Source organism: Amia ocellicauda, chromosome 1 (assembly GCF_036373705.1).
Source record: "Amia ocellicauda isolate fAmiCal2 chromosome 1, fAmiCal2.hap1, whole genome shotgun sequence".
NCBI classification, from domain to species: domain Eukaryota; kingdom Metazoa; phylum Chordata; class Actinopteri; order Amiiformes; family Amiidae; genus Amia; species Amia ocellicauda.
In genome coordinates, this window is record NC_089850.1 from 47,707,069 (window position 1) to 47,730,755 (window position 23,687).

Sequence of the window (23,687 nt, forward strand, 5' to 3'; positions counted from 1 at the left end):
GAATGTCTGAATGGGAAAGAAAGGTGATTTAAGCAATTTTGAGCGTGGCATGGTTGTTGGTGCCAGACGGGCCGGTCTGAGTATTTCACAATCTGCTCAGTTACTGGGATTTTCACGCACAACCATTTCTAGGGTTTACAAAGAATGGTGTGAAAAGGGAAAAACATCCAGTATGCGGCAGTCCTGTGGGCGAAAATGCCTTGTTGATGCTAGAGGTCAGAGGAGAATGGGCCGACTGATTCAAGCTGATAGAAGAGCAACTTTGACTGAAATAACCACTCGTTACAACCGAGGTATGCAGCAAAGCATTTGTGAAGCCACAACACGTACAACCTTGAGGCGGATGGGCTACAACAGCAGAAGACCCCACCGGGTACCACTCATCTCCACTACAAATAGGAAAAAGAGGCTACAATTTGCACAAGCTTACCAAAATTGGACAGTTGAAGACTGGAAAAATGTTGCCTGGTCTGATGAGTCTCGATTTCTGTTGAGACATTCAGATGGTAGAGTCAGAATTTGGCATAAACAGAATGAGAACATGGATCCATCATACCTTGTTACCACTGTGCAGGCTGGTGGTGGTGGTGTAATGGTGTGGGGGATGTTTTCTTGGCACACTTTAGGTCCCTTAGTGCCAATTGGGCATCGTTTAAATGCCACGGCCTACCTGAGCATTGTTTCTGACCATGTCCATCCCTTTATGACCACCATGTACTCTGATGGCTACTTCCAGCAGGATAATGCACCATGTCACAAAGGTCGAATCATTTCAAATTGGTTTCTTGAACATGACAATGAGTTCACTGTACTAAACTGGCCCCCACAGTCACCAGATCTCAACCCAATAGAGCATCTTTGGGATTTGGTTGAACGGGAGCTTCTGGATGTGCATCCCACAAATCTCCATCAACTGCAAGATGCTATCCTATCAATATGGGCCAACATTTCTAAAGAATGCTTTCAGCACCTTGTTGAATCAATGCCACGTAGAACTAAGGCAGTTCTGAAGGCGAAAGGGGGTCAAACACAGTATTAGTATGGTGTTCCTAATAATCCTTTAGGTGAGTGTATATATATATATATATATACACTTACCTAAAGGATTATTAGGAACACCATACTAATACTGTGTTTGACCCCCTTTCGCCTTCAGAACTGCCTTAATTCTACGTGGCATTGATTCAACAAGGTGCTGAAAGCATTCTTTAGAAATGTTGGCCCATATTGATAGGATAGCATCTTGCAGTTGATGGAGATTTGTGGGATGCACATCCAGGGCACGAAGCTCCCGTTCCACCACATCCCAAAGATGCTCTATTGGGTTGAGATCTGGTGACTGTGGGGGCCAGTTTAGTACAGTGAACTCATTGTCATGTTCAAGAAACCAATTTGAAATGATTCGACCTTTGTGACATGGTGCATTATCCTGCTGGAAGTAGCCATCAGAGGATGGGTACATGGTGGTCATATAGGGATGGACATCGTCAGAAACAATGCTCAGGTATGCCGTGGCATTTAAACGATGCCCAATTGGCACTAAGGGGCCTAAAGTGTGCCAAGAAAACATCCCCCACACCATTACACCACCACCACCAGCCTGCACAGTGGTAACAAGGCATGATGGATCCATGTTCTCATTCTGTTAACGCCAAATTCTGACTCTACCATCTGAATGTCTCAACAGAAATCGAGACTCATGAGACCAGGCAACATTTTTCCAGTCTTCAACTGTCCAATTTTGGCGAGCTTGTACAAATTGTAGCCTCGTTTTCCTATTTGTAGTGGAGATGAGTGGTACCCGGTGGGGTCTTCTGCTGTTGTAGCCCATCCGCCTCAAGGTTGTACGTGTTGTGGCTTCACAAATGCTTTGCTGCATACCTCGGTTGTAACGAGTGGTTATTTCAGTCAAAGTTGCTCTTCTATCAGCTTGAATCAGTCGGCCCATTCTCCTCTGACCTCTAGCATCAACAAGGCATTTTCGCCCACAGGACTGCCGCATACTGGATGTTTTTCCCTTTTCACACCATTCTTTGTAAACCCTTGAAATGGTTGTGCGTGAAAATCCCAGTAACTGAGCAGATTGTGAAATACTCAGACCGGCCTGTCTGGCACCAACAACCATGCCACGCTCAAAATTGCTTAAATCACCTTTCTTTCCCATTCAGACATTCAGTTTGGAGTTCAGGAGATTGTCTTGACCAGGACCACACCCCTAAATGCATTGAAGCAACTTCCATGTGATTGGTTGGTTAGACAATTGCATTAATGAGAAATTGAACAGGTGTTCCTAATAATCCTTTAGGTGAGTGTATATATCTTGTAGTTGGCCACCAGGTTTGCACACATCTCAGGAGGGATTTTGTCCCACTCCTCTTTGCAGATCTTCTCCTCTGGCAACTCGAACCTTCAGCTCCCTCCACAGATTTCCTATGGGATTAAGGTCTGGAGACTGGCTAGGCCACTCCAGGACCTTAATGTGCTTCTTCTTGAGCCACTCCTTTGTTGCCTTGGCTGTGTGTTTTGGGTCATTGTCATGCTGGAATACCCATCCACGACCCATTTTCAATGCCCTGGCTGAGGGAAGGAGGTTCTCACCCAAGATTTGACGGTACATGGCCCTGTCCATCGTCCCTTTGATGCAGTGCAGTTGTCCTGTCCCCTTAGCAGAAAAACACCCCCAAAGCATAATGTTTCCACCTCCATGTTTGACGGTGGGGATGGTGTTCTTGGGGTCATTCCTCCTCCTCCAAACACGGCGACTTGAGTTGATGCCAAAGAGCTCGATTTTGGTCTCATCTGACCACAACACTTTCACCCAGTTCTCCTCTGAATCATTCAGATGTTAATTGGCAAACTTCAGACAGGCCTGTACATGTGCTTTCTTGAGCAGGTGGACCTTGCGGGCGCTGCAGGATTTCAGTCCTTCACGGTGTAGTGCGTTACCAATTGTTTTCTTGGTGACTATGATCCCAGCTGCCTTGAGATCATTAACAAGATCCTCCCATGTAGTTCTGGGCTGATTCCTCACCGTTCTCATGATCATTGAAACTCCACGAGGTGAGATCTTGCATGGAGCCCCAGACCGAGGGAGACTGACAGTTATTTTGTGTTTCTTCCATTTGCGAATAATCGCACCAACTGTTGTCACCTTCTCACCAAGCTGCTTGGCGATGGTCTTGTAGCCCATTCCAGCCTTGTGTAGGTCTACAATCTTGTCCCTGACATCCCTGACAGCTCTTTGGTCTTGGCCATGGTGGAGAGTTTGGAATCTGATTGATTGATTGCTTCTGTGGACAGGTGTCTTTTATACAGGTAACGAGCTGAGATTAGGAGCACTCTCTTAAAGGGAGTGCTCCTAATCTCAGCTCGTTACCTGTATAAAAGACACCTGGGAGCCAGAAATCTTGCTGATTGATAGGGGATCAAATACTTTTTCCCTCATTAACATGCAAATCAATTTATAACTTTTTTGAAATGCGTTTTTCTGGATTTTTTTGTTGTTATTCTGTCTCTCACTGTTAAAATACATCTACCATTAAAATTATAGACTGATCATTTCTTTGTCAGTGGGCAAACGTACAAAATCAGCAGGGGATCAAATACTTTTTTCCCCTCACTGTATAGATAGATAGATAGATATTCTGCCACAATGATAATTAATTTGAAGCCAAACCAGCATTTACTATTAGTTAAAGTGGCATACAGAAGAAAAAACATGTCCAATCTCTTACCCTTATTATTTGTTTTTGGCCACTTACTTTTAGCAAACACTGCTGCCCTAAATATTATCTGAGGTTTGTTTTCATCAACATTAAGAAAGAAAAGTTATGTCTTAATGTTCCTGAACTTTACTGCCTTAAATAAGAGCAACAACTTACATTTTGAATTACTATCCATAACTGCTCAGCAAACAAGGCTTGCACACTGCAATTAATCACTGTTTACTGGACGCTCTCAGGCAGGCAGAGAAAAGATTTGGTTTCCTACCGTATCATTTCAAATTAAATGTGTGCAAGCACTTCAGTTACATTTTACCCCTACAGGGAATTCATAAATCTGATGCCTTATAGTCACAATAACAGACTTCTTTACCACCTTGAGAAGATCTTCATTCTGGTGTGATGGTGTTAGAGAGGATTCAAGGCATCATAATACTGTGGACTGTGTGTGGGTGTATATATACACACATCGATAACCCTGTAATCTTCATTATGGAAACGGAATATAAAATTAGGACCATATCTCCCTAGCATTTAACACTATTTCAAGCCTTTAATAGTATTATATAATGGCAAAACAGTGACAAAATCTACTTGAATTATTAGAGAGATACATACAGACATATACACACAGGTATTTTGAAAAGGAAATTAGCTCTTTAGAAGTAAGATCTACGAGATGGGACTATTTTGCAGTTCAGAACAAAGACATTGAAAGACATTGATTTTTTTCACTACAATCTTTTAGTGTCCCGCAATCAAAGTGCTCAGCCGTCACAAAGATGGCCCAATCAAATGTAATTTTCCTGTGTATTATGGAAGCCTGAATCAATACAAAAAAAAAAATCAGTGGGATGACCTGCAAAGCCACCTCTACAGAGCAGTCAATACACATCCAGGGCTAATTTAATTCTCATTTAGATAAAGAACGATTTTTTTACCCCAACAAGTCGCTTCCAATGTATGAAGTGATGACGGTCGTGTCTGAGGCCTTCAGGGAGAGCTAAGGGATTGTAATCTTGCACACTCGGCCAAGACGAGTCTCTTATTAAATCCACTTTTCACTGAACTGAACAATACACAATTTAGAAAGTATTTAGGCGTCCATTTTAAAAAGGGAACATTGATCAGATATAATTCAGGGGTTCTTCAAATGAATAACTGGAGGAAGAAACAGAAAATTTAAGGTACTAAATAAAATACAATAGACATTTAAATCCCATAATGTTCATCACTAGAGTGTTACAGCTTGAGCAAGTCTCATGGTCACTCTCCCCACCTGGCACCTCGTGCAGATATCCACTCCCACACACACCCAGATTAAACATTCACATCTATATACCTCTGGGGCCGCTGGCAATGCTGACACCGCACTTGAGTTCCAAATTGAGTTGGTTAGTCTAGTTTTCAGGAATGTAAATATTTAATGTTTTTAAAGAAACAAAATTGATATATTTTGTCTATTTGTGAAGATCCACTTTTTTATTATAATTTTTTAGATCACTACAATAGGAGGAAGTTACTATTGTAAAGGCCATATTGATCTACTATGTCCTCCTTACTTATTTTCTTAATAAATTAGGTTTCTGTGCCCCAGACCATAAACTTGAAAAGCAGATTAGTCGATTTTGAATTAGACACTTACTGCATCTCTTGGGAATTGTATGCTGTGTAATAACTGTTTTCATTGAGAATTTGTATCTTTTCATAGATTTTTCTGAGCTTTAAAATTTGCATTTTTTCTTTCCATAAATTAAAAAAAAAAAAAAAAAAAAAAATCAACATATATTACCTTGACTGTTTCCCATCTCTCGGTCTACAGTAATAGCTGTAACGAGACTCAGAGTTGTTCTCCATTACTGAAGCAATGCCTTATGGGTAATGACACCCAAGCAGAGGACATGGGCCTGGTGGGTGTTAACACCAACAAGCACCAAGGTGCCAGCCCCCAGAACAGAAACTGAATCTGTGTACGACAGGGTGACTCCTGGGATGGATATCTCCCTGTTGATACACAGCTTAACAGTTTGACAGCTGGAAAATTAAATGAGTACTGGAGTATTTTTTTTTTGTTTATTTAAAAAAACACCCCTTTGTTTTTTGTGCGTGTGTGTGAATTTTGATGGTTTAATTCTTCCAACTGCATCTGAAAGTGTTAGCCAGCGAGACCTTAATTTAAGTGTACCGAAAGTCTTTTCTAAAATTAACAACAAAAAAACATTTTAAAACCAAATCAAATGTGGCTTTTTCCTGTAGTCTATTACTTTACAGAAAGTCAGCACAGGAATGAAATGGACCTGGCAAATACATACAGTCCCTGATTGACCACTGTTTTCTGACTAGTCTGATCTCTTCCTATTTAAGCGGAGGGCTGTCAGATAGAGTGACATCACCTGGTATATGCGTTTAAGATGATGGCAAGGTCAACCCCACAAGAAACACAAAACTCTACCAACAATACAAACTAGGGTTAATACCTAGTTATTCACTGGAGTTCAGAGGCCAAGTCTTCAAATTCAGACATCATGGGTCTGGATCTGGTCTCTGTCGGTGCAAAATGTGACCAGGATTTTCCTAAGGTGCACAAAATGTGACCAGGATTTTCCTAAGGTGCACAGCTGGCCAGGTACTGTAGGGGTTGGCCAGGCCTGAAGCTGCACAGGGTTCGCTTGCCTTTCTGCACAACAAGGACTCCCGTGATTGTGCGGGCTCCTGTAACTCCGCAATGTTAGGGAGAGCTGCATGATTGCTTTAGCTCTGCTGGGAGGGGTGAGCCATGTTGATTAACCCAACGCAGCCCGATTATTTTGAACCTGTCCAGGATTTCGTGATAGTGTCCAGAGTCCAACATCAGATTGGAAAGGGATATATATCTGCCCTGATGGATCAGGTGCAATCAACAGATACAGGAAACTAAGAGCTCTGCTGCGATCCATACACACACAAAACAAAAATGCAAAGTGTTCCACGGAGACAATAAAACTGCTGTAAGAATAAGCTATGACAGCTGTGTTTTAAGGTGCAGCAAATTTACATGAATAGTCAGATATACCATATTAGTAAATATTAACAATGCAGTTCATGCATAGTACATAAAATAGCAACTATACGCCTGGCATTGTACTTTACTTGGGATATTCAAACAGTCATCTCAGCAAACTTTCTCTGTTCTCATAAGTGACTCTTTGAAGTTGATCAGCTCAGGTGCCCAGCTATCCGTCCATATTTTCCAGCAGACAGATACAGTAACTTGCTGAATGATCAGATTCTGATATACAAACACTAAAGAGACTACTGAATGTTCTTCTTTTCTCATGATGAGGCTGTTTTTTTTTTTTTGGGTTGCACTGATGAAAACAGTAGTCATAACATAATTTGGAGCCCAGCAGTATTAGAATGAGCGGTCTTAAACAGCAGAGCTATGACAACAACAAAGACCAAAACTGAATAGATATAAAACAGATCTTTACCTGGGAACCCTGCCTAGCCTGATGCATGCAGTCATGCTAAAGTGCGAACATGAGGATGGAGGTACAGTGGAATTACTTGTACTATTTGTTGTTAGTGGCCTTTTCATAAGGCAGGCTCTTGCACATGCACACACCTCTAGTAGTAAATTAATTACTGGATATTAATCTTGGAAATTGCATGTGTTTTTTTTTTTTTTTAATCTACCGGATTAAAGAAACATGGGTTTGCCCTAGTAAAGACTTCAGAAAAACTGCTTAGGTCACACAATGGGGTTTCCTTATCCCTAGACCAATGAAGATTTGCTGCATGTGTCACACTATGTATGCTTCATTTTTTGAGTTTCCAGAGGATTAAGATACCACAAAGAAAATTTGGTAAGAAGAAAGACACTGTTAATCTACACATTGGCTACACTTGGCTGGGTCAACAGCTATAAAAAATCTATGAGAAAATCACAACAGCCATTAAGGAAACACAGGAATTATGGTATTTACCTACAAAAATAAAAGGTACTTTACTTTTGTTATACTTTAACTTTGACCACCCGGCCTTGCTTTGTTAGATAAGATTCCAATCTCCAATTTAAAGCTTTAAGGTTTAGGAGACTCACACAGGGGAGATTAACTTTGGCGACTCTGAACAAAAGAACTCAGGATCTAAGACTGTTAAAAGCAGATATATAGTTCTCAGCAAAGCTATAAATGTTATTCCCATTGCTGGGTTAAAGGCATGCCTCTAGCATGAAGAGCTTGTGGTCTTGACTGAACAAAGCAAAGCAGTGAGACTTCAGAATAGTGTTCAGGGAAAACTGCTTAGGCCTTATGGGCCCTTCTTGGAGGCTGCGGTGTTAAACATAATATACATCGGTGTCAATTATTGTCTTTGAAAAATGTGTTTTGAGCATACAGAGTAGGATATAAAGCCAGCAAATTTTCAAGAGGGTCCAAAATTGCAGCATTAAAAGGCAAATAGAAATTAAATAAAATACATTAATTCCACAGTGAAAGGAAATAAATCAAAAAGACAAATAAGAAGAAAAAACATAATTAACCGGCTCACTATTAATCTGTAATCATGCCATTTGACTACCTGCCACACAAAAGGTGCAGAGATTGTATTTAAAGAAAAAAAGTAATGACAGGAAACCGTCTGAGAGGTTTCTGACATTTCTATAAATAAACTGACATCCTGATATAAATGGTTACATTATTAAGGCAGTAGAGTATAGTGAACACAATGCTCTTCATAATCACAATCACTATGTGAAAGGACATAACGCCAGGCTATTCTTATTGATCCACTCAAAGGAAAGGAAAATTGTTACAATTTATAAATAAAACCATCATATATTAGGCGCATTTACACTGACATTTCTGATCTGGATCAAATGCATCGGTAGCATTTGATCAGGATCAGAAATGGCAGTGTAAACGCTCAGCAATTGGATCAAATGTACATCTCAGGGAGATGCTACAGATCCAGATCAAATGCACTGGTAGAATTTGATCATGGCAGTGTAAACGCTCAACCGGCTCATGTTCCAGCATGCACTGCGGTGGCATGTTTTAGAGACAGAGGAGCAGACAGACAGCCTTCGCATCAGTGGAGCAGATAGGAGAACACATCCCTACTGACCGTATTATAAATAAAATAGTGTGTAAAATTAACATAAAATAACAACCCAGCTAACACACAACGTTGCCACAATGTAAATTACGTTGCTACAACATTGTGTGTTAGCTGGGTTTGTATTTTATGTTTGCAAAAATAATTATATTTTTATTTTCAATGCTTTGGTTGTGAAAAAATATGTAAGTGCGTTGGGTTTACTTATTATAATAATTTGTAACTAGATAAATACAATTTTATTTATAGGCATATGATTAAACAGTTATACCAAACAGGTGCTTATTATCATCAATTCAATATGTAGGTTGAAACACAATCATTAAGTGAAACAGCTGTGTAGGAGGAATAAAACTGGGTAAGAAACAGCCAAACTCAGCTAACAAGGTGAGGTTGCTGAAGACAGTTTACTGTCAAAAGTCAAACACCATGGCAAGACTGAGCACAGCAACAAGACACAAGGCAGTTATACTGCATCAGCAAGGTCTCTCTCAGGCAGACATTTCAAGGCAGACAAGAAGCACAAAGAAACGGGCAACATTGAGGACCATAGATGCAGTGGACGCAGTCCAGCAGTGCCATCAGCTCAGAATTGGCAGAAAACAGTGGGACCCTGTCTGGAGAAGTCTGGTCAGAAGTGGCCTTCATGGAAGACTTGTGGTCAAAAAGCCATACCTCTAACGTGGCAACAAGGCCAAGTGACTCAACTATGCACGAAAACACCTGAACTGGGGTGCAGAAAAATGGCAACAGGTGCTCTGGACTGATGGGTCAAAATTTGAAATATTTGGCTGTAGCAGAAGGGCCGAAGGGCTGGAGTGTCTGCAGGCAACAGTGAAGCATGGTGGAGGTTCCTTGCAAGTCTGGGGCTGCATTTCTGCAAATGGAGTTGGGGATTTGGTCAGAATGAATGGTCTCCTCAATGCTGAGAAGTACAGGCAGATACTTATCCATCATGCAATACCATCAGGGAGGCATCTGATTGGCCCCAAATTTATTCTGCAGCATGACAATGACCCCAAACACACAGCGACAGTCATTAAGACACAAAGAAAAACAAGGAGTCCTGGAAGTGATGGTATGGCCCCCACAGTGCCCTGATCTCAACATCATCGAGTCTGTCTGGGATTACATGAAGAGAGAGAAGCAACTGAGGCTGCCTAAATCCACAGAAAAACTATTAAAATCAAATGTATATACATTGGAACTTGGACCACTCGCATTAGGCGTCCTGAAATGTTGCTGGTAACTGAAGATTTGTTAAATATTGATCATTCTATGACTGGGATGACATTTAAAACACAAGATAAAAGGTATAGACATTTTTGCAAATGCTGCTCTGTGATTGGCTGCATTCTCATATGTGATTTACAATGGAAGAGAGATTGAATGAAGTTGTTTCTTTCTCCTATTTCTGGACATGACATTCATGAAGCAGATAAGAGTCACAGCCACAGACAGTACGCTGAGTTTGCCGATTGATGTGTTCAAGAACAGCTTCTCACAGACTGCAAATGAGTCCAGACTACTCCCTAAACACCACCGCAGTCACGCAGGACACAAGCAATTGGATTCTGTATGTCTGTTTTTTTGTTTTGTTTTGTTTCTTGCTTTTCATGAAAAATATTCACACAAAGCTCTTTGGAAAGTAGTTAGTATGCTGGTTAAATTATATTAACCACAAATATTGATGGTGAAGCTCAGTTATACTAGCCACTTTCATCCATCTGCAAATTGCAATCTTTTGTATGTTATAAAATTGGCCTCCCTATTACACAGAGCGATAGAGATAAACTCAGAGCTAACATTATCTTTAATTAATCACAGCTCCAGTTAATTGCATAAAAGGAGTAATTGCATCCCTGTAATCAAATGAAAACACATTATTTTCATGACCTTGTCAAGCTATCAGACACTCAGAATCAAGCTAATGGGAGGCTTAAATTAAGGCCCAGGACAACAGGTAATGTGACACAAAGATGCCAAGGAAGACACAAGTTATCACTGACAAAAATAAAAAAAGGAAGTTCTCCAGGAAATGGTAAAAACTAAGTATTTTATAATTCTATATTCACTGCAGTTTTAAAATATAGATATTTTGATTTTGAATGTATAACGAGTTCAGATACATAAATCCTAAATAGTTCAAGCATCATATATTCTGCACAATTTTCCACTTCCACTGTTCTTCATGTATTCCTTCAAACAAGTCACAAAATCCCCACGCCCCCTTAGCGCTATTATTGTGAGACGGTGCACGAGTCTCATACTTGTTCTCTGAAAATGCAGGAAGCAGAAAACTTTAGCCAGGAGTAAAACACAAAAAAAAAACAAGATTAAAAATACAGAAACAAGGTGAATAGCATCACTTAGAACATTCGTGATCATTAATAAAAATAAAAATGTCTGCTTTGGTCTTTCATCACTGGAGTGTGGCATTTCAGAAAACAGGAAAGATGTTAAGGAAAACTGGAACTGGAAGTGAGCACTCTGTCCCTTGCATGATTTGGCAGATCTAATAATGTTAGCCTAGATCCACCTATAGTGAGAAATATCTGGAACATTAGGCAGAATGTTTTTGGCTCGAGTGTTTTTGGCTTTTACACTCGATCTGCCCATACACCATCAAATAATCCCTTTGAAGTACCAGGGCAACTGTATAATATTAATAAAATTTGAAATGCTTGAGCACAAAAGGAATGTCTGAATTAGATTACGCCAGTGGACTATATATGAATGGTTTATTCAGCACTGGATACCCTACAGAACAGAGCATAGCTTTTTGTTGACTCCTCTTGGGTAACTGTTTATACAAGAAAATTGAAATCTTTAAATCATATGCATGTTACCAGCTGCCCTACAGATTAAAAAATATATACATTGCATGCCTTTTAAAAGATGGGATTGGGTTTATGAAATCTACATCACAGACACACACCTGCATTGAAACAGTTGTATACAAAAGGCATCTGCATGGAACAAGATTGATACCACAGGAAGACTATACTAGTCCCATGGAACTAAATCCAGCGTGTCCCCTAATGTTTATAAATATCCCTGTTCCCTCACGCATTATAATTAAGTCAACGCTTGTTTAATTAGATTGAAAAGACAGAACTCCATTTCAGTGATTAACACTTAATTTATTCTAATAAGCAAGCAGGTATAATATTAAAAAAATAATAATACAAACATATACACTTAACCTGATCCTTCCCAGCGAGAAGAAAGCTATAGATATTGGTGTATTTTGTTGAAATGTATTAAAGTGGGCTAATTCTGAATCATTCCCCTCCTTGCTTCACCTAAATGCTGCCCTCATTTTGAAGCACAGATCAATATTACAAAAAAGTAAATTAAATTTTGAAAATTAACTCTCATGAGATGGGTACTTTAAGACAAAACGTTCTTTATGTGCAATTTAATTATTGCACTGTTCAAATTGATTAATGTCTGGGACATTAAAATGTATGTTGTTTTAAAATTCTTACTTCATTACCACACAATTGTTTTTGTGATGCAGTAAAACATACTCCCATCGCATTACATCTAATTGCAAAAGCACTTTTAGTTGGTGTTAACTGAAACAAAATCTCCAACCTTATTGATATGTATTATTTGCTGCCATAAACAAAACACTGAAAGAGATACAAAAAACAGAAAGCCCATTAATTATGTCTTGGCCAAATGCAGGAAACCCTTCTTTAGCACTGATAACAGTGAAGAGCATGAATGGAAAGTTAACAATTAGCCGAATCATTATCAAGGAAAAGTATTCCTCGAACTGCATTTACAGCCTGTCCTGAAGTACGAGCACTACAGTATCAGTAACACAAGATGCATGCCGCCTCATATGATCTGTGCTTACCAATGAATACAGCATCTTATTCTTATTCTATTGAATCTGTGTGTAAGTAGCGCATTCTGCAGGGGCCCAGACTCGGGGTCTGCAGGCGAAACCAGCTGTGTGTCTGGATGCACATCTACAATCCCGGAGATGGGAATTTAAGTAGTGCAGTAATAATAGACAGTCAAGCCTTGTCTTTCAACTGTCACTAAGTGTGGGTACTCATTAAAACCCAGGGCAGCACACATCTATTACAGAGGAAAGTGTGGCACTAAATCCCTTCATATCGAAAGCCCCATGCACTCAGTATTCAAGGCAATCAGATGATAGAATAGGGAGTCTCTTCCTTCCGCAAATACTGGTAATTACGGCAGTCTTTTGAATTGATGAGGTAAGTGAAACAGGATTTGGTAAAGATTGCCTTGTTGGGGGCAGTAATTGGTTTGCTGATGTGGTGCAGTGAAAGGATCAAACTAGAGATGTGTGGCCATTCCCAATCAAACACATGAAATTGCTCTCCTTGATCATAAAAACATTCAGCATTTTGGCTTAACTACTCAATTGAATGGTGATGCATTATATTGAAACATTCACCACAGTGCTAATAAGTTTTGATGCGGTTCCATGTCGTGGCCTCACGATACTTATATCTGTTCACTCTTAAGGTGAGTCATACAAATTCACCAAGTGGTTAGTGTTGTTGAGAAGTAATACGCCCCTCTCTCTGTTGAGCACTGTTCTGTAAAACAAGGGAAGAACTACACTACCTAATTTAGGAATCCAATAACAAAAATAAACCCTTTAGATGTCTCTCTGGGAACTTCTCTTTCTGGCCGGATGAGCTTTGAAATCCATTAGTGCCGGCAGCACTAGACACTAGGCTGGGTCTTGGCAGCAAATATGGTGGGTTCAGGTACAACAGGGTGTCAGTAGAATAGATTTTCCTGGGGAACAGAGTGCCATGACACGGGGGTGTGTGTGTGCATGCGTGAGTTATCAGCAGGGACTTGACTGACTGAATGAATTTACAGAGCATGATGGGAAAGTTCAGAAGAAGGTAAATTCTTGGAAGACAAATGTTGTTGAAAAATGTTGTTTCAATCAAGTTAAATAATTCCGAGTGTATGACTCATGTGCATCACCAGCACTTCCATTATAGTACTTGGAAACAGGCTGATGGATTTCAATGTGCACAGACATCCACATGAGGGGTCTTGGCAGACATATTCATTATTTCAACATTTTCCAAAGATTCTGAAACTCCACTAGATAAACCATAGATCACTGAGGCCATATTCTGTTTGAACACACTTTCTGGCCTGAGCATTTTCTCCATTTATAGTCACACACACATCACTGAAACAACCCTAATTCTGCATAACTATTTCTAGGATATCACTTTAAGAAAAGAGGAAATTACAGTTTACAGTAGTATAAAAATCAGTAAACTTCTAGATATCTGTTCTGTGCCTGTCTAACTCAAGGATGTTCTATAATTTTAAAAACAAACCAAATTTAAGCTACATTTGCAAACAAGTACAGACCTTCACATAACCAGTGATTTGATAAAAATGTGATGCAATTTCCTGGTAGATATATCTGCACTGCCCAAAAAATAAATAATATAAAAGATAGTGTGTGCTGAATAATCTGCCAATCCCATCCTGTTCCTTTCTCCAGAGCTATGGAAACTCAACATCTTCAAAGACAGTCCTCACAGTGTTCATGACCAAAAGTAAAAATTCAGTTCCACAGATTAATGTTAGGATAAATACATCCTCATTACATTATGAACTCCAAGCCATTATCATTGAGTGTTTTGTTGACGAGGGGGTGCTACAAAATAACTATCTGACTTGACTTCCAAAGCGCTTGTGTCTTTTCAACATCTTTATTTAATAAAATCTGAACTGCTCTGCAACAAAGACATAACACAGCAGGACTGTCACAATAAAAACAGCAGGGCTTCCCAAAAATTAAATATTAAAAAAAAAAAATTGTAATCTGCTTCACAACTGAAGAAAGTACATCCATTAGATACAAGCAAACCAGCATCTGTCAGTGCAAGCTGTTGAACAGAGCAATCGAAATTGAGTGATCAGCTTTCCTACATGAGAGAAACACCCGTTTTCTTTATATGGGAAAACAGAAACTACTTGTGCCAGGCAAAATACTACCTGGAATCTATGATACAAAATAGTATGAATGGTATAGAATAGTTTCATATTATACAAAATTATGACAAGCCTGTATCTAATCAATATTTAAATCAGAAGCCACTTTCAATTATAAAAAATCACACCAGGGTACAGATTTATAGTTTGCAATTCCCAAATAGGTTAGTTTTGATTGGGTCTGGGCCTACATATCAATAAAAAGTTATGGATATAGAGAAAGTGGGATTTTATTTATTGTATCATATTACGGCGTTACAGTTGATCACTGTTTGCCACCTGATGTCTCTAATTGGCGAGCACCACAATGTTATTCTATAAGTTACATCTTGACACCAATTGGAAATGTAACTGCAAATGAACAGCATACCCAAATGGTACAGTACACACAGCAATTCATTACCAAATACTCTGTACCAGATGTAAATAGAGATTTTAAGTCTTTTTAGCATTTTATTTTATAAAATGGTCATAACAGGGTCTCCCATGTGTTTTTAACAACCTCTCCCTTCTGCAAGAATGCGGGCTCACCTAGCTACAATAGCGTGGCCCTGATATGAAAAGTATGCACTGTCTGGACAAAGATGACATCTATAATGGGAGAGAACCAACACTACAGTACCCTTCTCAGCCAACGCACAGATTCATAGCTTTCCATTACTCTGTCAGACAGTAAGCCGTGCTTGCCGTCAGCATAATTTTTCAGAGAAGGAGAGTCATTTATCTTACCAGCAATTTTAAGAAATGCATATTTTATGTAGATGCTGGTAGGTTTTCAATCTGACTGATTCATCACTGTTTTTAGTGTTGCTACCTAGTTGGCAGTGAGATTTATCGACAAATCTTTAACATTTTGATGGGAATTGCTTAGGAAGTTTGGAGAGTTCTATTTGTATTTTCTTTGAATTGTGCCTGGCACTCCATATTGTAGCTGCTATCTTTTATCTAAAGTAGCTGGTTGTAGAGCAAGCTGGTGAAAAATGCATTGTGGTACAATTAGTCATTAAGGAGACAATGTTCTTCCATTTTAACTGCACATAAACTGTTAATTGAATGTATCAGTGATTAGGATGTTCACAGTAACCTTGATAGCACTCAGTGAATAAATTATTGATTAAAACAACATTCTGTAAAATATGATCATGGCATTTCGTCCAGTACATGAATGTAAGTGGTTTAAACATATGCACATATGTATACATAAACTTATATATATGAAATGACCAGTTTATATATTAAATCAACCAAATTAAAGTGAGCCATGGAGAATTAACATTGTGAACCAACAAACAACTAAATCCTGGAATTTTGCTTTGCATCTGAATTTATGAGATTCAGGAAAACACACACAGACTGGAAACACATTCACGTAGCCTTTAAAACAGTGTTTGTGAAGAACTGATTATAAAACAAATGAAAAAGGAAGCAAAATATAAGCAAGCTGTTTCAATAATATTTGTAACAAGCATGTATGAGGTTTGCAACATTCTGGCACTTTTCTTATTATTATTTTATTAGGAAATGCATTTCACAGCCTCTTGTGAGTACTGGTGGTTTCCAAATCTCACGTTAATATATACAAGTAAAACTGTAACTATTAGCAAAAGCACTTGATAGGAAATGCATCCACAGGAGACCGCTTTACTTAACAGCAAGGGGAAATACAGATTTTAACTGCAGGCAGAGCTGTCAAAGGCCTTTGGGTTCTTCCGACTCCCACCATCCACTCAGGGCAGAGACACTGTTAAGCGATTTTCATAAATGAAAAACTGTACACAATTATAACAGTCCCAGAAATCAACAATATTTTAATGTAGTATTAGAGTCCTTAAAATATACATATGAATACAAAAATATGAATAATAGCATTGACAAGTCAGCCTATCTGCTTCAAGGCAACACTGTAGTGCACACTGACAGGTAAAGGTTGGTCATAACGAGCCCTGTGTGGTACAAATCCACTGTGAAAGGAAATGCATTCATGCTTGAAATCGTTACATTAATTTCAATTAATTTGAATGTAACACTATCATGCTTTGGTGCCATCATATTCACAACAAATCTAAGAAAATAGTATGATCTTTAAATCTGGATTGACCTATACACAACACACAGTGTTATACATGTGAAATGTACTTGACATTAAAAATGCTGCAGAGTAATAATATGTAATAACAGGTTTTCAGAAAGAAGACTAAATTTAAACAATTCAAAACAAAAAGTCAATGCCATTCACCAATGAGCAAAATAAATCTTTAGTACACAGTGGGTTAAACCCAGAAGTTAAATCACCAAAACCTGTGTATATACCAAAAACAGCTGGAGATCTAGCAAACAAAATGAAGATAAACCTAATGGTAAACATTGTATATTAGCGGGAAAAATATTATAGGTATGATATCCACAGTCCACTACATCTGCTACACTCATGTTTTTCATGTGAAAAGGCTTTCGAACCTTGCCTCATTATTCAGTGAAATGCCGAGTAAAGCAATCCGGTTTTGAGGATACAGAAAACGTGAAGATCAATTGATCATTAAATAGCAATATAAGGTGCACATGATCTTGACCAATTTCTTTACTACGTAGTCTCCATTAGACCCACTGTTCCATTTAAATACGCAGAGGGACAATGTTTCTCTTCTCAAATATTTAATCTGTTTTCCATTTTTAAATTGTTTGAATGGAGGGCAAAGTACCTGCAATTGTTGAAAAGATCAATAATATGTTTAAACATGCACTATATCTGGTAAACAGGTGAAAATGCTCAGTTTAAAGGTTTTGTTGTTCAAGGTAATCATTTTTTATTCATCTCTCCTGATCTTGTACAATAGAGACCCAGTCGGCAACATGGAAAGTAAATAAATAAATCCTTCACAAAGCAAAATAAAAATCACTATTTTCCACAATGATTAAGTTCTCTTCTCTCTACATATTAATGAAGGGACTCTAGATTTCAGCCAAAGAATGTGAGCGCATTAATTTGACTGTTTCTGAAAGAGACCACAATACAGAACTTCTGTCTTTTCTATAAAGGTGTACATTTAATTATATGCTTTTACTGGAATATTTAGTGAGCATCCTGAACAGCCTCAGTAGAAAAAGAACAATATTAAAAGTTGAGTGTCCTTTTAAAACATTTCATGACACGTCGCTGCAAAAGTTTCAAGGCATGTATAAAATATTAAACCTTTATCTTCATAATGTGACGTAGGTGACAGCATACTAAAAACGGACAAGGTAATGGCCAAGACACTGTGCAGCATAGTAAAAATAACTAAGATGTAATATTTTATTTATTACATGCATTTTTAATATACAATTTCATACTTTGAATAAAGAATTGCCTTATACTTATTCAGGGGTAATATGTCATATGTGACTTTGGCTATTGAAAACTTCCATAAACTGCTTTAAAACTTTATTAATTAGGTATGTTATCAACAAATAAATTTTACTAACAATTTTGGAACATTTTTAACATTGCATCCCTTAGGTCTGCATTGTATGATCACACTTGCACAAAATTAGTTTAGAGAAGAATCTCAGGTATGTGCACAGAGTACATTGTTTTTCTAAATTAAAAATCACATTTACAGGAAAAATTTGAAATTGATTAAATCAATTTGCATCTCCTAAGACCTTCTACTAAACTTATTAATTTGAGTCCATCACTGTCTTGATAGAAAAAAAAATGAATTGGACTTGTTAATGGGGAATATTTAATGTATTTGACTGAAACAGTGCGTTATCTTCCTGCCTGTGTTTTCTTCACCAAATTGAACTTTTTTCATCTAATGTTCAGTTTTCACAATTCTCCCTTAAATCAAGTAAATATTAAAAACCTTCTGTCAGATATAAAGGCCAGATGCAAGATTGCAGATCCATCCTGCCACGATGTCAGACTCTAGCAACCAATGGTAAACGGTCCTGAAAAGGGCTTTCATGGGAACTCTGCATATGAACAACTTGCCCATTTTGACTGATCTACAACACTCAAGCACAGCACATTCATGGTAATGCCAGTAAAACAGTAACACAGAAAGTTTAGACCCAGATTAAATCAAAATTTCAGCCCATTTACTTAAATCAATCCAATGGCTGACGGCCGATTCCTACTGGGTAAATAAAAGCAGCATCTAAGAAACAGACTGCCAGCATCAGGAGACCCAGCAAGCAAAAAAACTGTCAACTGGCAAATCGGATTATGTTTGGTTTTTAATCTCAGAATCAACTTTCAACACCTCTCTCAACATATGTAGTTCTTGCTGCGATAATGTGAAGGTAGAGCTTTTTAAGACAAATGATGCACGGTGATGTATTGTCCCATCTGTGCAGAAGTAGTCAGTGACTGATTAGGAATTCAATACAAGGATCCAAGGGTTCCCGGTCCGATGCCCGCAAGCCCAGACTGCTCCCAAGTGTTATTGTTCAGTTCTCTAATAGACAGGACTAATAGAGATACTGTGTCTTATGTGTGATCTCATCACATCAGTACAAAATCCCTCTTTGTTCTTGCAATCATGCATTCATGACCAAGAAAGGAAAGCCACAGTATTTTCAGGGATCGTTTTCTCACAAACACCACTATTCATTAACTCTCTGCACCAAAGCCTTTATGGAACAAGTCCTTATTGAGATGCAGAAAGCACCAAGGAGAATGCAGCATTTTCTCTTCCAGTTTAACACTGACTATTTTAGCATCGTTTCCTGGGGAATGGTACCGGATCATTGAGACCGTGCTAGATTACTGACCTACTTCATTAAGACCTGACCTCATTATACTTAAAGAGGTGTGAGAGGATACTCATTCTGGAATGTAAGGGTAAAAGAAAGGTAATCAGTTGAAAATAATAGCTCAATTTAAGGACAGCCGAGCCAACTAATTAGATACAGTCCATCGATAATTCATTTCCCATTTCTGAATGTGGATCCCTATTCATCATATGAGAGCAGCGTTTTGTAATGCCAGTTTCACATGCAAGCCCAAATTGAGACCAGGCTAGACCAATTTTCAGCTGTCAGGCAATACCCTGAATTTAATACCTGCACACACCAATACAGATTGGAGAGTTGGGAAAAACACAACCTAGAAGTGAAATACCATCTCAAGAAACTAAAACACTTAATACACAAAACTGTCATAGCATAACTCAAACACCCGCTGATGTGCCACCTCTTATACTGATTTATTTGTTTCAGCATAGAATTGAATTGTTCCAAGAACTATGAATATATTTGTTGGTTTCTATATTCAAGTTACCAGACCTATTCCATTGAAAATGTATTGCATTTAGTTTACCCAAAGTCACATTTATGTTCGACAAAGATTAAGAATGTTTAAAACTGCACGTGTAAGAAAGGAGCAGTAAACAAATGGCATAGTTACTCCTTCTATACATTCAAACAGAGTAGTTAAAGGCAAGAAGCAGGAAATAGTGTTGTTTAATCTGTCACGGCATCAATCTGCCAAGCAAGAGAAAGTCTCAGAGAAAATCTAAAATCAAAGGGGAGAAGGGAAGGAAATCAGGCCGTGGAATATGAGAGGAGCCGTCGTTCAAAGGGACGCAGTGAAGAGTTCAGCACGACGCCAGTCCAGCCCCTGTCACCGGCTGCAGCGCTCCGGCAAGGAGCTCTTACTCTCTCACACATGAATGCCGTTATTATGTGCAGATGTTCTGTGCTCTCTATCACTCTTCTACAACGAACAAGTTGAATCATTATTTTGCTATTTGACCAGAAATGAAGCATGGCTTATTGCCATATTCAGACATCCGTGCTTTCTTGCCCTGTTTTTTCCATCAAGATTACGGTCCTCCAGCTCTCTAGAGAGCAACTTGCAGTGTTTCTGCGCTGATCCTTGTACTTTGTGCCCGTTTCACAGAAAGTAACTGAAAATATTCCCAGGTGTCACCAGGGCACTAACCCCAAGAAATGTGAAGTGGTGAACATATCCTTTAATTATTCACCTATAATACATTTATAATACATACACAATGCACATAAAATAATTCAAAATAGCTCAAGAAAAATCATATCAAATAGGGAAAATTCTTTTTGAAAACTCCAGTGAGATGCCTCAGGAGGTTTAGCCTTTGATTTTCACTTAAAAAGCTAAATTACACTAATTAATTACTACATTTTTTATTTATTTTGGCTTTATGTTAACAAGCTTAAATTAAAATAGGTATTATTTCCATGGTAACATTAAGGCAACATACAAGCAATTAGTATTAGTCCGATAATGAAAGCATGCAGTCTTGTTCACTTGCAAGATACTTATTAAAAAGTCTACACGGCTACAGTATAGTATCAGTTTTCTTCTTCTTCTTCTTCAGCCAGCTTCTTCTACTGATTTCAAGAAGCATGACACTTTGTAGTTATGTATCTCCAGTATGTGTGCTGCTTGCTGCTGCTCGCTTAAGTGTCGTGTCGTGTACTGTGGTGGCCTATGAGCACAGCAACATGTCTGTGTTGACATCAAACTTTAACGACACAAAATTAGTGATCATTGTGTACATGAGCTCCTTACGGAGACATAACCCCTAAGTTAGCGCTTTTACACCGACAAGGACCCGGTGCCTAATTTGGAAGTATTTTTAGCTTTCCCCCGCAGAAGACCCGTCTCCCGGCCGCACGGAGCCGCTTTTTCTGGCACCAAAAACGTGCTGGTCTGGAACCTAAGAACCCGTGACGTCGGTTCGGGGGGCGGGGTTAAGTCGTCTCCACAGGAAGTGATTGGCCGAGCGCAGCCGCCATGTTTAAAATGCCGGCAGAGACGCGAGCAGCGAGGAGAGTTTATTACAAATGAGCGAAATGAGCAGCAACAGCGGCCTGTCAGAGACACTACAGTGACAGTATGTCTCACACGTCAATAACTAGTTAGTTGTTGGCAAATGGCAGCAATGAGAGACGACTGAGCGCAGCTTCCGTGTCAGGAAAGCCGTGTTACAGCGAGATTATGATGATGAGAGTTAATGCGACGATACAAATTGAACAGAAATGTTGTTTATTAATGATCTGGTCATTAACTGATCCGGTGTGACGCCGAATCCAGCGCCCCGACGAGTCACGTGTCCCGGGTTGGTTTGCGCATGATTCATAATGTACGAATACATTCATTTTCTTAGCACAGGGCGAATTACACAAAACACACATATTGTACAGTAAGAAATCAAATACACAGTAAGATCGGTTACAGTGATGAGTTTGTGCTCACATGCCAGCAGTGCTGACAATGGATTATTAATAATAATAATAATAATAATAATAATAATAATAATATTATGATTGTGTATTTGTTAGCGGACGCTCTTATCCAGGGCGACTTTCAACACATAGGAGCATCGCTGCGTGTCTGGCAACAGGGACAATGCAACAGTGATGTGGGACCATCATCCCAGACTTCATCAATCAGCACAATTTCCCATCAAACCATTAACATCAGCTGAGATCATCGACAGTTTATTGATCTGCCACGACTGCCCCGCAAATACCCCCAAAACTGATTTATCTTGGCATATTCGTATTCGCATAGTTGTATTTTCGTTTCTGCTTGTCTACATGTGATCTCGCGTTTTTTGTTTTGCTTTTCACAATGAGTTTGGTTGGGATGTATAATAGGGTTTAAGGTCGCAGTCCTCGGTGCTGAATATTATTCTGTTTCTCTTCTACTCCGCGCTTGGGAACGCCCACATCCAGTGACGTCAGCGTTCGGTTCCAAACCCGGTGGAAAAGCGCGCCGGTTCGCAAAAACATCAGCTGCTTCCCAGGCCGAGCACCGGCTCCGGCTCCAGTAACGGCATCATGTCGGTGGAAAAGCGCTACGAGTATATAAACCTTGGAAGCGCGTCCGGAGCCTGGTCTTTTGGAATAGTGGGTCGATCGGTCCCTCTCTCTCGCTCTCCTGGGTGGAGCTGTGTGGTGTGGAGAGCCTATGTCAGCGTGGTTTGTATCCCGAGCAGAGTTCCAATCTGTACATGCTATGGTTGACTCCTCGGTGCCATATAGTCGATCCATACTTGCCTCTCCCTCCTCTGGCTGAGAGACAGTGTGACAGTGTCCCTTGGCGAGAGGCTACTGGGCCTTCTCTCCACATGGTCTCAGTATTGTTACCACTGGTAAACGTTATAGACATGGAGTCTAGACAAAGGACATGATCTTGTCACCGGCCCTGTAATGGGGATTTTGCAGTTTGTGCTGTTGGACAAGGGAAAGTCCCCATCCACGCTCAAGGTGCATCGGTTGGTCATTACTACTTGTCCGGATTGATACCCAGATTTCCTGGGCACCCAGTTGTTGAAAGGAGCACATAGGCTTCGGCCTCTTTTTTCTCTTTATTTACCTACATCTGCTTCACTCAGCTGAGTTGAGGTTTTAACTAATATAAGATGCTTACATTGTTCATGTTAATTAATTTACTTTAAATTCCATAATTTTATACATTATGGTATTAAAGGCAGAGAAAGGAATCAATATGAAACTGAAGTAGCAAAACACTTCAGATGATGCCCACACTGCCACAGCTGTGGGTTGAGCTGTAACAGAGTGTGCTGTAGACAGTGCTGGATGTGTTTTACATTCCTTTCAAGATGATTACATTTTCAAACCCTGCTAGCAAATCAAACTACAAACTAACACTTTCATTAAATGCTTCATTTTTAATGAGAGATGCTCTCTTGGGCCCTACATATGGAGCAACTGTATGCAGATTGAAGAAGAAAGGTACCACAATAAGTTTTACTTCCACTCATCATGTTATTTGCATCAGCCTGGGAGTTAGATTTTAAATAGCAAAGTTGAGGACCTTCTAATTTGGTTTTAATGCAATAAAGCTCCAGCACATAA

At 39.2% G+C, this 23,687-nt stretch overlaps 1 protein-coding gene across 1 annotated transcript in view; it reads right to left on the minus strand.

Moving 5' to 3' along the window:
• Window positions 1-23,687, minus strand: part of slc35f1 (solute carrier family 35 member F1) — a 98,789-nt gene that overhangs the window by 61,019 nt on the left and 14,083 nt on the right. The window lies entirely within an intron of this gene.